At 40.7% G+C, this 14,426-nt stretch overlaps 1 pseudogene; it reads right to left on the bottom strand.

The window, feature by feature from the left end:
* Nucleotides 1-7,834: 7,834 nt before the first annotated feature.
* On the bottom strand, nucleotides 7,835-13,831 carry LOC115799189 (sperm-associated antigen 6-like; annotated as a pseudogene).
* Between the last annotated feature and the right edge of the window lie 595 nt (nucleotides 13,832-14,426).

Below are 14,426 nucleotides of genomic sequence, written 5' to 3'. Positions count from 1 at the left end.
CCATCCCTGAAGCTGCAGGGACGAAGGTGCCGCCATTTGCGAAGTTTTACTGTAATAAACCCTAAATTGGATGTGAAGCGCAATTTCTCAGCTTTCAGAAACTGTTTGAATTTTTGCGAGAGGACAAACGGTCGCGGAATTACGGTAATTCAAAATTCCTTTGATCAGCCGGCTCAGCGGTGATCCACTCAGTGTTAAACAGCTGTTTACGCCAGGTAAGGGCACGTAACGGGTGGCTCAGCGACGATCGCCGGCACTGTCTGTATTACGGTGCTAATGACGCTTTGTGTCTTCAGGACTTTGCTGCGCAGCGTTTCCTGCTGTGTGGCGCAGTGATGCACTGTCAGCTCACCTGTGCAGGTCTCCCTCTGCATCTTCTCCCATAACTGCCCCACCAATCCGCTCTTTTACCACAGCACAGGCGGGGAAAAGAGACACACGGTTCACCTCCGATGTCAGCGATCAGGTCCTCTGCCTCCCACCTGTTTTCCTCTTTTCATTTGGCCATTTTTTGGGGGTCAGGCTATGTCACTGTAAAAAGTGATGTCTGCTGATCACTGATCAATGAGTCATTGCCAACACAAATGGGTTAGCGCACAGGTCTTGGCCTGCAGATGCATTGCGGGATTTGTAGTAGAAGTGGCAGCGCTGTTTACCATTGGCCATTAATAATAGCTATATGAAATCATCTCGCGGGCCGTATGAAGTTACATCGCGGGCCGGATTTGGCCCGCGGGCCTTGAGTCTGACACATGTGACGTAACCGAAAGACGGAAGCGGCAAATTTAAAAGAGTGAAAACGCGGGTTGCATTATGAGTGAGCTCTCAATATGAAAGCGCTTCTTTTTTTTTGTTTTTTTTATCCTTGGTCGTGTCCTCTAATAACTTCTCTGGATGAGCTCATGTAGACTAATTAATGCCAGCGAACAAAACCCCCTTTTTAATGAACCTAATTGATAGAAAGAAGAAAAAAAGGGGAAGAAATGTAATAAGGTGATAGAGGTAGCCCAATCATGTGTTCACCAGAAAATTTAAAAAGTAAACCTAGCATACAGTTAAATGGCTGAGTAAAATATATCTTACATGATCCGGTTTCTTTTGACAGGAGAAAAAAGAAACAAGATTCATTTTTAAGGCAGTGGAGAAGTTCACCTGTCATACAGCGTTGTAAGGCTCATCAACAACCTATCCTTTTTTTTTAACATCTGCCTCAAATAAATCTTTCTCCCTCCCTCAGCGAAGTCAAGTGTCAGACCCAAATTATTTTAGTCAGTGTAGCTGAGAAAATCAATGAGAGTCCAACTGAGAGCATTATTTTGTGTGACTTGGAGGGGCAAGAACAAGGAAAGGTTTGGGCGTGGAAATAATACATTTGAAATGAGTGCATAGAAAGATGGATGACTGTCAGATTTGGAGTGTCTCATCAGGTGACAGGCATGTCAAATGTTTCAGGTTATGTTCTCTCTTTGCAGTCAAAGTCATTTACTCTTTATGTCGCATCTAATTTATATTTAATCAAGAAAGTTGCACATTTCATTGTTTTTTTTAATTTGGAGGTCTATGTCTTAAAGTTGCTTAAAGTTGAGCAAGACTCTGCTATCTTTAAGTCTTGTGTAATAATGACACATACAGTTAATGTTTTGCAAGTTTTTCTGGGGAAAAACCGATGAAGAACACAGATGCTGGTGTTACTCCTTTTAATATTGTTAACTTTTATGTGAAATATCTATAAACTATATTCAGCTACATTTAAGTATGAAATCTGTGTATAATTGGGTGGAATATATTCTGTGACACTTCCTCATCTTCTAAAAGGGAAGTTAACACTTGATTTAAGCACCAGAATTCTGTCTGAACATTTTTGCCCAGGCCTGCTGTACCCTGCTTTTTGGGGGGTTTGTGTTGTAGTTTTGGCTGTTTCTATCTGGTCACTAATCTCCGATACTAATGGGCAGGCTAAAATGTATCATTTTTCAAATTACTTCACAGGAGATGAAGAAAAATGAATGTTGGGCTGTTTAAAAAAATAGTGTGTACATTTTTCTTTATAAACTCAAGATTTTTCAGTTCACTTTATGAACTGAAAAATCTTTAGGAATTAGCATTCCTGTGAATCACTAAACTAATATTTAGTTGTATAACCACTGTTTCTGAGAACTCTTTCACATCTGTGTTGCATGGAGTCGACCCACTTCTGGCACCTGTGAACAGGTATTCCAGCCCAGGATGATTTGACAACTTTCCACAATTCCTCTCCATTTCTTGGTTTTGCATTTTTGATGTCACCCCACAAGTTTTCTATCGGATTAAGGTCTGGGGATTGGGCCACTCCATAACTTTAATTTTGTTGGTCTGGAACCAAGATGCTGCTCGCTTACTGGTGTGTTTGGGGTCGTTGTCTTGTTGAAACACCCATTTCTGGGGCATTTCTTCATCAGCATAAGGCAACATGACCTCTTCAAGTATTCTGATATATGCAAACTGATCCATGATCCCTGGTATGCAACAAATAGGCCCAACACCATAGTAAGAGAAACATTCGAATATCATGATGCTTGCACCACCATGCTTCACTGTCTTCAGAGTATACTTTGGCCTGAATTCAGTGCTTGGGGGTCATCTGACAAACTGCCCTTGGACCAAAAAAAGAACAATCTTAATTTCATCAGTCCACAAAATGTTTCTACATTTCTCTACAGGTCAGTCAATGTGTTCTTTGGCAAACTGTAACCTCTTAGCACATGGCTTTTTTTTACCACAGTGGCACTTTATGGGGGCTTCTTGCTGACAGATTAGCCTCACACAGGCTCTTCTAATTGTCACAGTACTCACAGGTAACATCAGACTGTCTCTGATCACCCTGGAGCTGATCATTGGCTGTGTCCATTTCTCTCTGGCTTTGCTTTCCATTTTAGAGCACTGGAGATCATTTTACCCGAGCAGCCTATCGTTTTCTGCACTTCTTTATATGTTTTCTCATTTTCAATCAACTTTTAAAAAACGCTTTTCTTTTGAACACTGTCTGGAACGGCCCATTTTTCTCAGGTTTTCAGTGAGAAATGCATGTACAACATGTGTTGGCTTCATCCTTAAATAAGGGCCACCTGATTGATGCCTGTTTTTTCACAGAATGAATGGCCTCACTGATTGGACTCTACACTGCTATTATTTTGAACACGCACCTTTCAATTAATTATTCAATTACACAGACTCAGGAGTATGCATATCATGAATGTTGGGTCTGTTGGTTTTCTATGACTCTACTACACCTACTGGTAAATTGTTTGCCATGTAGTAATATGATTTCTACCAAAAAGATTGATCTGGTTACTCATGTTGGACTGCTATTATTTTGAACACAACTGTACAAGGACAATGACTTCATCAATGATGGGCAGAAGATCTACATTGACGAAGAGAACAAGAAAATGTTCCTGGAGAAGCTTCGGAAAGATGTGGAGGTACGTGTTTAGACACAGTTCAGTAAACTATTCTGCACTTTTGTCCCATCAGTGGCTTTCCATGCATTAAATGCTGTGCGAAGCCAGATGTGAGGTAGAAAATCTTGTTGTAAATGTCAATAATGCATTTAATACTTTGCTACAAACTTATAATTCAACCTTTTTTTCTTTTCTGCTCTTCCTCCCATCACCACACATTGCTTTACCATCCTAGCTCCTTGCACTGTCCTCAGTTCCTGGCCCAGCTGAAGCTCATGGACTACAGTCTACTGGTGGGGATCCATGACGTTGAGCGAGCTGAGCAGGAGGAGGTGGAAAGTGAGAATAACGAGGCCGAGGAGGAGGGTGAGAGTGATGGAGGGGGCATTGGGACGCCCCTGACAGTCCCAGCAACACCCTGGATAGCACCAAGCCACTGTCGCCTGGAGAGTTTGACCCCACCATTGACGTCTATGCTATTAAAAGTAATGAAGGTGAGCAAGAAATGCAAAGAGAAATAAAATTCTTGCATTGTGATGGTCACTAGCGGAACAAATCAGAGCCGGGCTGGGGTCAGGGCAAATGACCGGGCACTTTATACCCAAATAGTAAAGCTCCTCATAACATTATTTTACAACATACACATGCCCACAACAGCGGGCATGTACCTGAAATCTCTCCCATCCGGGCCCCCTCTAGACCCAGGCTGGGGGCATGCTGCGAGCTCCCCCTGCTGGCTGCTTTGGTTTTCATTGCAATTATCACATCACATCTGCTATTGAATCTCTCAAGGAGATTATTTGTAGCGTTGAAAAGTGTGCACATATTAAACAGATCACCCCCACCCCCGATTCTACCTTGCAGTTATATGATTTCTTATTTAGGGTGCATTTGATTTAATCTACAGGTGCTCCCAGGAAAGAAGTTTGCTTCATGGCTATCATAGATATCCTGCAGCATTACGATGCGAAGAAGAAAGCTGCCCACGCCGCCAAGACTGTCAAACACGGGGTATGTAGCATGCAAGACCCATTTCAATGGTTCTGGTGACAAATAACAAGGTCAAAACCACCTAATGATGGTGGATGTCAATTGTGTCTTTGTCATACCTGTCAAGTTTTGTATTTAAAAATAAGGGATAAGGGAAAATAGCAGTTGGTATATGACGTCATCACCACATTTGCATAATTGGTCATTTGCAGTAGTTGCAATCGAAGCTGTAGGAGAGAGGAATAACATCTTTGGAGACAAAAAGTAAGGAAAAAACACCCTAAATATGTTTAGAACTAGAAATGAACTTTATGAAATAACTTAATAACTTTAATACTTTGCCTAGACCCACATTACATAAATCAATTTTGTTCCGAATCGATAGAATATCAAATTTAACTAAAACATATGTGGGGTGCGAATGTAGCTAGCTACATTCAACCCTCCTCCTTTATCTGGGCCACTGTTGCCAACTTGTGTATGAAAACTCGTTGTCGGCTGTCTCAAACGTTGATAAAGGACGAAGCGAGGTCCGGGGATGGGAGCGGGTAGGCGCTAAACTTGTCGCTAGTCGCTTTTTGAAAAAAAAATAGTCGCTGCGGGGGTCTGAAAAGCCGCTAATTGGCAACGCTGAGCCCAACCAAGGTCCAGTTGTTGTTCCGGGAACACTAACCTCGCGAGAACTGCCACCCAGGCTACTGCAGGTGGCAGTTCTCGCGAGGTTAGTGACAGAATTCAATTTGGAGCGGCACAGGAACGCTTTTTAAAAATTATTATATTAAAATACGGAAAATGTACGGGAAAATAATAAAACGGGAGGACGGCGGGACAGAGGGGGTAAAATAGGGGAGTTTCCCTGCCAAAACGGGAGACATGGCAGGTATGGTCTTTGTATGTGTCTCTGCAGGCCGGAGCAGAAATCTCCACAGTGAACCCGGAGCAGTACTCGAAGAGGTTTTACGATTTCATCACCACTATCCTGTCATAGCCTCCATGAGTGACAGGGGCAAAGAGGCACATGGGAAATGGAGGCCAAGTGGGGAGTTGGGTGGAGAAGAGAAAGTGATGGAGAAGAAAACCATCCAGGGGCTGAATTAATAAGGTGCTGCGATGGCTTTGTATCACTCTCTCTCATCCGTTCTCCTCATCCCTGTCTGTCTCTTTCCGTGGGGTTGCCACCCTCTGCAGCTAAAAAGAAAAAAACATTGTTCATTTACATTTAACCTCTCGTCTGTTGAGCTCTGCTTTTGTGTTACTTTGGATGATAAGGGTGTTAAAACGGAAGTGTCCAAGTCATTGCATTCTTTTGCTTGTTTTTGTATCATTTGTTTTTGTTTACGGTTGTTTATTTTGGAATATGACTTTTTATAAATTGCCTCCAACACATCATCCAGTTCCCTACAGTTTTATTTATTTATTTTTAATTTTGATGTTTGTATTTGGTTTGGTTTTTTCTTATGATATTAAGGGGGATGTTAGTGGGAGGGTCTGATGTGTTTAGTGTGAGGACAAGTGGAGGTCCCACATGAGCCTGAAGAACATTGTGTATTGTATAATGTGTTTGTCTGCTTAAACTTTTTTTTTCTCCTCCTTTGTGGTAGATGGAGTGAGGTGTGCAGCGCTCATATGTGAACATGTCCAAAGTTATGGGAAACAGCCCTGTGTTCATGTGGTTTATCGAGTTTAAGGGAAATATTGGATAACAAATGCAAAATCTGCAGGGGTGGGATACATCAGTTTTTTATGTTTTTATTTATTTTTTTTGCTTTAAAACTGAAAACCAACTAAGCAAATTTTAAAAGTACTCAAACAGTTAGATCCATTCATTTAGTGTCCACTCAAGCAGCGGCCCACCCCTGCAGTGTGTTTCGGTTTCACAGCAGCTCTGAATACTTTGAGACTTGAGGATTGGTTAAAGCATTGCTGTGTATGTATGTGAGAGTGTTTGTTTATTGCTGTCTGACAGTGGTCAGTGGGAGTCCTCTTTCAGTGGCAGATGAAAATGGTAATAATAATACACTCCATTCCATAAGCGCACTCAAACCAATTAAAGCACTGGTCCTGCTTAACTCAAAGTCTACTTTGAATTATTTCTCTCTTCCTGTCGCTCTCCCTCTCTTAGAAAAATAAAACTAAAACTCTCTACAGGACTGTATTTTTAAGATGTAAGATAAGCCACACAATTTAATAATCACAGTGAGGAGTGAACAAATAGCTTTCCAACTATTCTTGTGTGATCACTTAAAGAAAAGGGTTCAGCTGGCACCAGTGCCCCAAAACTCACAATTATTTACAAAGTTCCTGATGATTACTAATTTGGTTATAAACAGTTAAAATATCTTGTTTTGTTTTTTTTATTAAATTTATCAATATGAATATAATTATGACTATATTTCTAAAATGACATCTAAATGAGCAAAAGTTGGTAGAATACATGAAGAGGCAAAACCTTTTTTTTTTTTTGCTGCTGCTGCTGCTGCTATTTCTTTTTTAATTAATTATTTGTTTATTTAAATAACGGAAAGTAGAATTTAAGGGATCACACCATAACCCCTGGACACACACAAAAAAAAAAATCTGCAAGTGTCTCTAAAACTTGTTCTGCTTTTTCCAAGTGCTAAATATTTAGACAGCCTATATAGGGGGCTTAGCCTATTTAAAATTTTTGGGCTATAACATTTTAACTACATAACAAAAAAATACATTAGAATGCAGCACATTTTGCTAAATCACTTGCCTTAATTTATACGATAAAACAAAGTGTAACACACAGCGCACTTAAAAGTCAGGTTTCCACTGAAATTAAAAAAAATAAATGGGCTGTTAAAGATGAATGCGCGTTCACAGCGTCTATAGAAATATTTAGGTTTTGAACAAAGGTTGTTGCGGCTGTGGTGAATCAATTCCTCGTCATACCCTGACCTGGATTTTAGGCTCAATGTGAGTTTGGAGGCATTGATGAACATGACACCTTTACTACAAATAGCCTGCATTAGGAAGGATATAACCTATTGATTCTAGCTGCCGTCAGCGTCATGTACTCACACTACAAGGTTCTGAATTAGTCTAAATGAACCCTGCTTTACTTTGTGTGTGTGTCCTGCAGTTGTTTCATGTGAACGAAATGAGCGCGCGTTTCTTTTTATCATTTCATTAAAATACTTTAAGTCTTTGGTCGTCCTGTGGTTTTGGATCAGGCAGTATGTTCAGGCTACACAGCGTCAGGGTCCCGCTCTTCAGAGTCCAGTAAAGGAGGAAAAGGGTGTTTTCGATCATTTCTCAAATAAGCGCCTTATTTGTGTTTGCAGCTTTGACCTGTGAGCTCTGCAGCCTGTTTATTATTCATATAGATTCCACAATTTTTTTTTTTAAAGTTTATTAAAATGTAAGTAGTGGCAGTGGCAGCTGTGAGGCATCCAGATCTCTGCAGCGGTGAGCGGCCGGGGGCTCCGCACCGTCCTACAATGCGGGGAACAAGCTGCGAAACCAGCAGACAATAAACAAAGAGCGCCTCGCCATGTGCGCAGCAGCTGCTGCACGCTCACGCACGCAGCTGAGCTGCAGCGGCTGGCACAACCGCCAGGGGGAGTAGTAACTGAAACAAAAACAACACACACACACACACACACACACACACAGATATCATGAATGCCACTGAAGAATCTTAGAGTTTGTTATAATATAACCTCACTTTTGTTCATTTTCAAGGTTTTCATTTAGTTACTTTTTCTTGTTAAATGCTACAAAATATGACAAAAGTGAGAGGGTAGGTTTTGGCTGGCAGCAGCTTGAAGGAGCACTTAAGAGAAAAAAAAAAATCCAATCGAGTCAGCACAGTTCTGAGATCATATATGATCCGGTGATCTGCTGTGGATCACAGGGTTCAGAAATCAAAAAGTATATTCTGTGGGGAAGAAAAGCTGTACCTTACTATCTCTTCAGGGAAACAGCTGTTGATGGCGTTGATGTATTCCTGCAGGGCAGAGCCAGGCTCGGCCTCGATCTCCTGCACTTTCTTCAGCCCCCCGCTGGTCACAAAGAGGCGGCGAGCTTTGTTGTCATGAGACAGCACCTTTGAGAAAAGGATGGGTACAAAAATACAGTCTTGAATGAAATGACGCTTTAAAAAAAAAAAAAAAACATGTATAAAAATGATTTGATTATTATCCTGTAGAGTCACCTTGCTGAACTGGCAGACTACATGTTTAAGGATGTGGCTTGGAGCATCATAGAGGAGAGGCTCCAGACCTGGCAGGTAATTGCACTTCTGCAGGATGCTCTTCAGAGCCCTTTTACTCTAAAAATGTGCAAGAAGAAAAAGTCCTTTACCTTTGAGCCCACCTAGAGACTTTATAGGAGAGAGACGTGGGAGTCAAAGAGTTCTCAAGACAGTAACAAAAGCATAACTTCGAAGGGGAACAGCTTTTTAAAATCTTATTTGGGGCTTTGTTTTAAAATCAGCTTTAACTGGCAATTCTATACAGTTTTCATGTCCATAACCTTTAAAATGCTTCCAAATAAGATGCATTCTTACATGGCTGAAAACGACTTCTTCTTATCACCCTCTTTTTAAAACAGGCGTTTTAACTGTAATTTGTTTTTTAAAAGGCCAGCAAAAATGATCAAGATCATAAGCAAACACTTTTGTGACTTTCTGCTGTGAGACAAAACACAGATTCTTTCTAATCTCAGAGGAAAACCTTACTTTGGTCTGCAGGTCCTCTGAGCTGCTCGCATTCATGTGAAGCTCCAGGATTTTGGGCAGCAGGTTAGCTGTGGCCACTGCCTTGGCGTGCTCAGGGGTGTGATGCCCTATGTGGCCTATTGACCAGACCGTGGCCGCCTTGATATGATGCTCAGACTCCTCAGCCAGACACACAGCCAGCTGGGGCACCCCCTGCAGGACAGGAGGGCACACATCACAGCAGGCTGGTTCAGTTAACATGACCTACATAGTGAACATGAGAAATGTCTCTGGTTTTAGTGGCTGGATTAGCCGTCACATAGAGAGTTATTACCACCTTAGAGACAATGACAGCCATGGCAAGGCTTTCACTGAGAGCTGCCACATATCCCAGCATCATGATCCCCGGCAAACGCAGGTTTCCATGGCAATTGCCCAGGTAGTCAATCACTGCTCCCAAGCCCCCACAGTTCACAATCTCCTGGGCCAGCTGGGAAAACAAACACACACGCAGGAACTTGACTGTGTGCCTCTTTTGTGTATGTTTGTGCGTACATCTGTGAGCGCGTGCTGTACCTCTGGCGTGTGTTTCACCAACTCCCTCATTAGGGTGACCACATTTTTCTTGACGTACTCATCAGGATCTTTGAGACAGGACATGGCTGCAGGGAAGACCTCTGCTTTCCTAAGGTATTTTTTTAAATAAAAAAAATTAAAATATAATGTTACTAATTGTGTAATTGCTTCTGAAACTCTATCTGGAGTCGATGTTAATTTTTAAGAACATGACTGGATTCGGAAAATGTCTTTAATTTAGAAATAATTAAATATATTTGAAATAGACTTTTGCATTTACTTATCACTTTATTTAAAGTCTTTAAGCCATCATAGAAGATTTTAGAACACTGATCATTTATAAACTTCAACTGAATTCAGTATAATCAGGATTTGTGCTCAGTATTTGAAGTCTATAATGTTTCTTATTCACTATTCACAATAAAGGATATTTTCATATCAACATTTCAAAATAAAATTCTACAGGAGAATTTTAGTAAGTCACAAACAACAAATTATCTGAGACAGGAGAACACTTTTTAAAATGTTAAATGATTTGCTAAGTAGCACAAAATAGAACAATAATTTTTTTAACAACCAAAAAAGAAATAAATAAACACTTTTGTTACTTCTTACTGGAGTAAAATACTCCAAAATTATTCAGTGCTTACAAATACTTAAAATAAATAAATTTATTTTATGTATATATGTATGTGTGTGTGTGTGTGTGTGTATACACAGACACACACACACACATATATATAAATAAAAACACACACACACACACTTTTGGAGTATTTTAAAAGTAGGAAGTTCCACTATAAGTTTTTTTTCTAAATTTATTTAATGAGCATCTGTGAAATATTTTGAAGGAAATTACACAGTTATTATTCAGGTTGTGGGTTGTATTATAGATGATCCGTCCTTCTGCTTAAAAAAAGTTGTATGTTTTGTATTTTGTGTGTTTTTTGAAAGGCCACTTGTTATTCGCTGTTCCTATATTTTAAGTGTAATTAGGAACAATAAGTTTTTTTAAGTACTGAAAATTACACCCTAAATTTAAAAAAAAAGTATAGTAAATGGAAAATTATAATTAGGCCATTTTATCATTCTCATAGATCCTGTTAAAAATGACACATAAACAGCATATTTTAGATTAGTAATTAATTTTAACATTACATTCAGATACAGAATTTAATCAGAATATTTATTATTCTTTGGTATTTACTCTTCATGTCTTGGCTACTTTTTAATTAATTTTTTTTTACATCTTTTTAAACATTTTGCAAGAAAAATACAAATAAGTGCTAAAAAATATTAAAGGAATGCATTAAAATGAGGCTGGTGTTTCCTTGATTCAAACTTTGATACAGCACAGGCTGAGTTAAAGCACCAGCTGCTCTGAGGAGACATCAAAACAGTCATTACACCGTCCTCACCTTGAGTTTGGCGTCTGGGCTGAGGATCATCTGTGCCAGGTGTGCGATGGCTCCAGCGTCCACCACAGTCTGCGCCAGCTCTGGTGTGTGTTTGCTGATGTCACTGAGAGTAGAGGCTGCGATGCGTTTGAGGGCTATCTCAGGCTCCAGAAGACTCAAGACCAGCAGGGGAACAGCACCGGCATCCACCACTGACTGAGACAGGGCTGTGGTAGTGAACACGTACACAAAAGGATAAGGTTGTGTGTCTGCAAATCCTGTTATGCCCTCGTTTTAAGTCTTAAAGAATGATGTCAGAATTGCAGGCTCAATCCATGAATTCTAGTCATTCCATTTCAGCATCTTGGTTTAGCGAGCGCGCCCTCCTTACATGCATCATGTTGTGCGATGTTGCCCAAAGCCCAGGCGGCAGCCTCCTTCACCCCAGGGTCAAACTCCTCCAGGCACAGAACCAGAGCATCCACCCCCCCTGCAGGCCACCACAGCCTGGGACAGCTCGGGGGAGTGTTTGGCAACTGCACGCAGAACAAATGCTGCTGCCTTCTTGTAGAATCTCTGCATGCAAACACACACAGACACTCACATCAGTTTTTAAAAGAAACCTGTTAAAGTTTTTAGAGCTCAGAAATTCTATAAATAAATAAATATACAGCTGGCTGACAAATTAAAAGAAAAACTCGACCCCTGCAGTGAGGGGGATCTGTTGCTTTCTGGGATATTTTGCTGTTGTGGTTTTGGGTCCACTTGTTCTCTTACTGGAAAGGATTACTGCAAACCAACACAAAGATATTCTAAATGCTCACCTTTCATCCTGTGATGAGACACTGCTTTCCTGATAGGAGTGGTGTCTCCCAAGATCACAATGCCCACATCAGTGAGGTCACTGAGTCGTTTGAAATCATTTCATTCCCATGCTGCGCCCAACAAACTCACGAGATCTCAACCCAGCCAAGCACTTTATGTGGTCCAACATGCTGGGATATCTTATTAATTAGTTACCCACCTACTTTGAAATCAGCACTGTGATTTTTATTTTTTTGGTTATATTTGACAAATACAATAGTAACGAGAAATAAACTGCATCCTGATCCTCTGAGTGGGCTGAGAGCAAAAGGAAAGAGGAAACAAAGGCCTGCTTGCTCTTAGGTTTTGAAGTAGCCCCCAGGCAGACTGCCAAGTTACCCCAACACACATTCTCATATTCAGAGGGCTGACCCCGAGGTCCTAAAGGGTGACAGCCTCTGACTGCCTCTTTCCTCTCTCTCTCTCTTTCTCTTACACACACACACACACACACACACACACACACACACACACACACACACACACACACACACACACACACACATAACATCACAACTGAAAACTCAGACAGAAGTAAACAATGTTCAGAGGGTGAGATACTCACATTCTGGGAGGACAGAGACTGGACCAGCTATGGCAGGATTTCTTCCTGCACCACAGCCTCCGCCAGGTCGTTACTGTGGTCTGCCAGGTGGTCCAGAGCCAAAGCTGCGGTATGCTGGATGCCGGGGACAACATCCAGCATCAAGGGACGCAGCATGGACACCACACCTGCAGGAGAAGAGAGGAGAGGTGAGGAAAGGGGCAAGGAGTGGGTAAAGTAATAGACACCAGAAGCAGATGTAAGCTGTCTTACCTGCATTTCGGAGCATTTCTACATTTTCTGTTCGGTTTGCGAGGTCAGCAACAGTTTGCGCAAACTGCATCCTTGCTTTCTGATACTGTTCAAACACTGCAGAGAACAGGAATGCATGAAATAGGTATGTTACTGAAACCCATGCAGATAGAAAGAGCATGGAAAAACTTAAATTTTGGTACCAAAACCACACTAATAGCACAAATAATAATGAAGTTACACCCGATTAACTACTCCGTTAGCATGCACTGTTTTACCGTTATAATTAATGAAAACTGTGATCTCAAAGTGCGTTACTTGCAGAAATGTTGGCATTTCTTCTCTGACTTTGAATCAACATTTGAATGAAATTTTCAGCAAATAGAGGCAGAAGTATGGCAAACAGAAAATGTAAGAGCTGAGAAAACAGCTTTATAACAAACAGAATAGTTTAATTTTGTCTAAACTAACTTTTTTTCTTTCTTTTTTTTTAATTTGCTGATTGCCTTGGCCGCCATGGAATGTTGCTTTGACAACGGATATTTTCCTCACGTTATTAAACTACTTTCTGATCAAGAAAACTTGATGAAACTTTGACAGTTTTAAGTTGAAACACAAAATTACACGTCCATATACTTAAAATTATCCATATGTGGCATCAGTGTTCTGACACGTTAACTTCGGCGAGGTTTTTGAAGAATAACCGTTTAATGCGAAAGACAGCCTGAAAAAAATCGAAAAAAAGAGGCTGTCCAGGGGGAGTCCCCCTACATTATAGCAAACAAATAAATAAATAAACGGAAAATACACACGGCTACAAACAGGTTAGCTCGGACCGTGTTGCTAGGCTTTCATGCAGTGATTGTAACACACCTACATGAAAACTGCGTCCAGTACCCGCTCAACCGTATCAGTACATGAAGCTCACCTTGACTGATGTGCCGCTGAGACATAGAGGACAGCGTGAATGCTCGGACTTTTACCACTCCTCCTTTTCATTCTTTCTTTTTTTCACTCACGCGGTGTCAACTTTATCGCACATTCACCGCAGTTGTGTCGTTGTCGTTAACGGTTGTGACGATTAACGGTCTCCACGGCAACAGAAAGAACGCAGAATTTCCTTGTCGAAGATCGTCTAAAATAAAGACGAATCACTCGAGTTCATGTTTTCTGGAAATATGTTCAAAGTGGGAGATCTGTGACCTTCCACAGCTCAGTTTGCGCTGTTTTCAGTTCCCGCTAAAAGACGGCTCTGCCGCACACTGAAAAACGCAACCGAAACACTGAAGCGGCAAATTTAAAAGCGTGAAAACGCGGGTTGCATTATGAGTGAGCTCTCAATATGAAAGCGCTTCTTTTTTTTTTTCGTTGTTTTTTGTTTTTATTCTTCTTCGTGTCCTCTAATAACTTCTCTGGATGAGCTCATGTAGACTAATTATTGCCAGCGAACAAAACCCCCTTTTTAATGAACATAATTGATAGGAAATAATAAATAATCTTTATTATTTTTGTCCTGAAATGCCCCTGAAATATAGGTCTGAACTTGATATCTCGCTTGTCTGTCTATTGAAGTTCTGGCATAGAAGAAAAAAAGGGGAAGAAATGTAATAAGGTGATAGAGGTAGCCCAGTCATGTGTTCACGAGAAAATTTAAAAAGTAAACCAAGTATACAGTTAAA

The sequence above is a fragment of the Archocentrus centrarchus genome, chromosome 20, assembly GCF_007364275.1.
Source record: "Archocentrus centrarchus isolate MPI-CPG fArcCen1 chromosome 20, fArcCen1, whole genome shotgun sequence".
NCBI lineage: Eukaryota > Metazoa > Chordata > Actinopteri > Cichliformes > Cichlidae > Archocentrus > Archocentrus centrarchus.
This window is presented reverse-complemented; position numbering and strand designations above follow the sequence as displayed.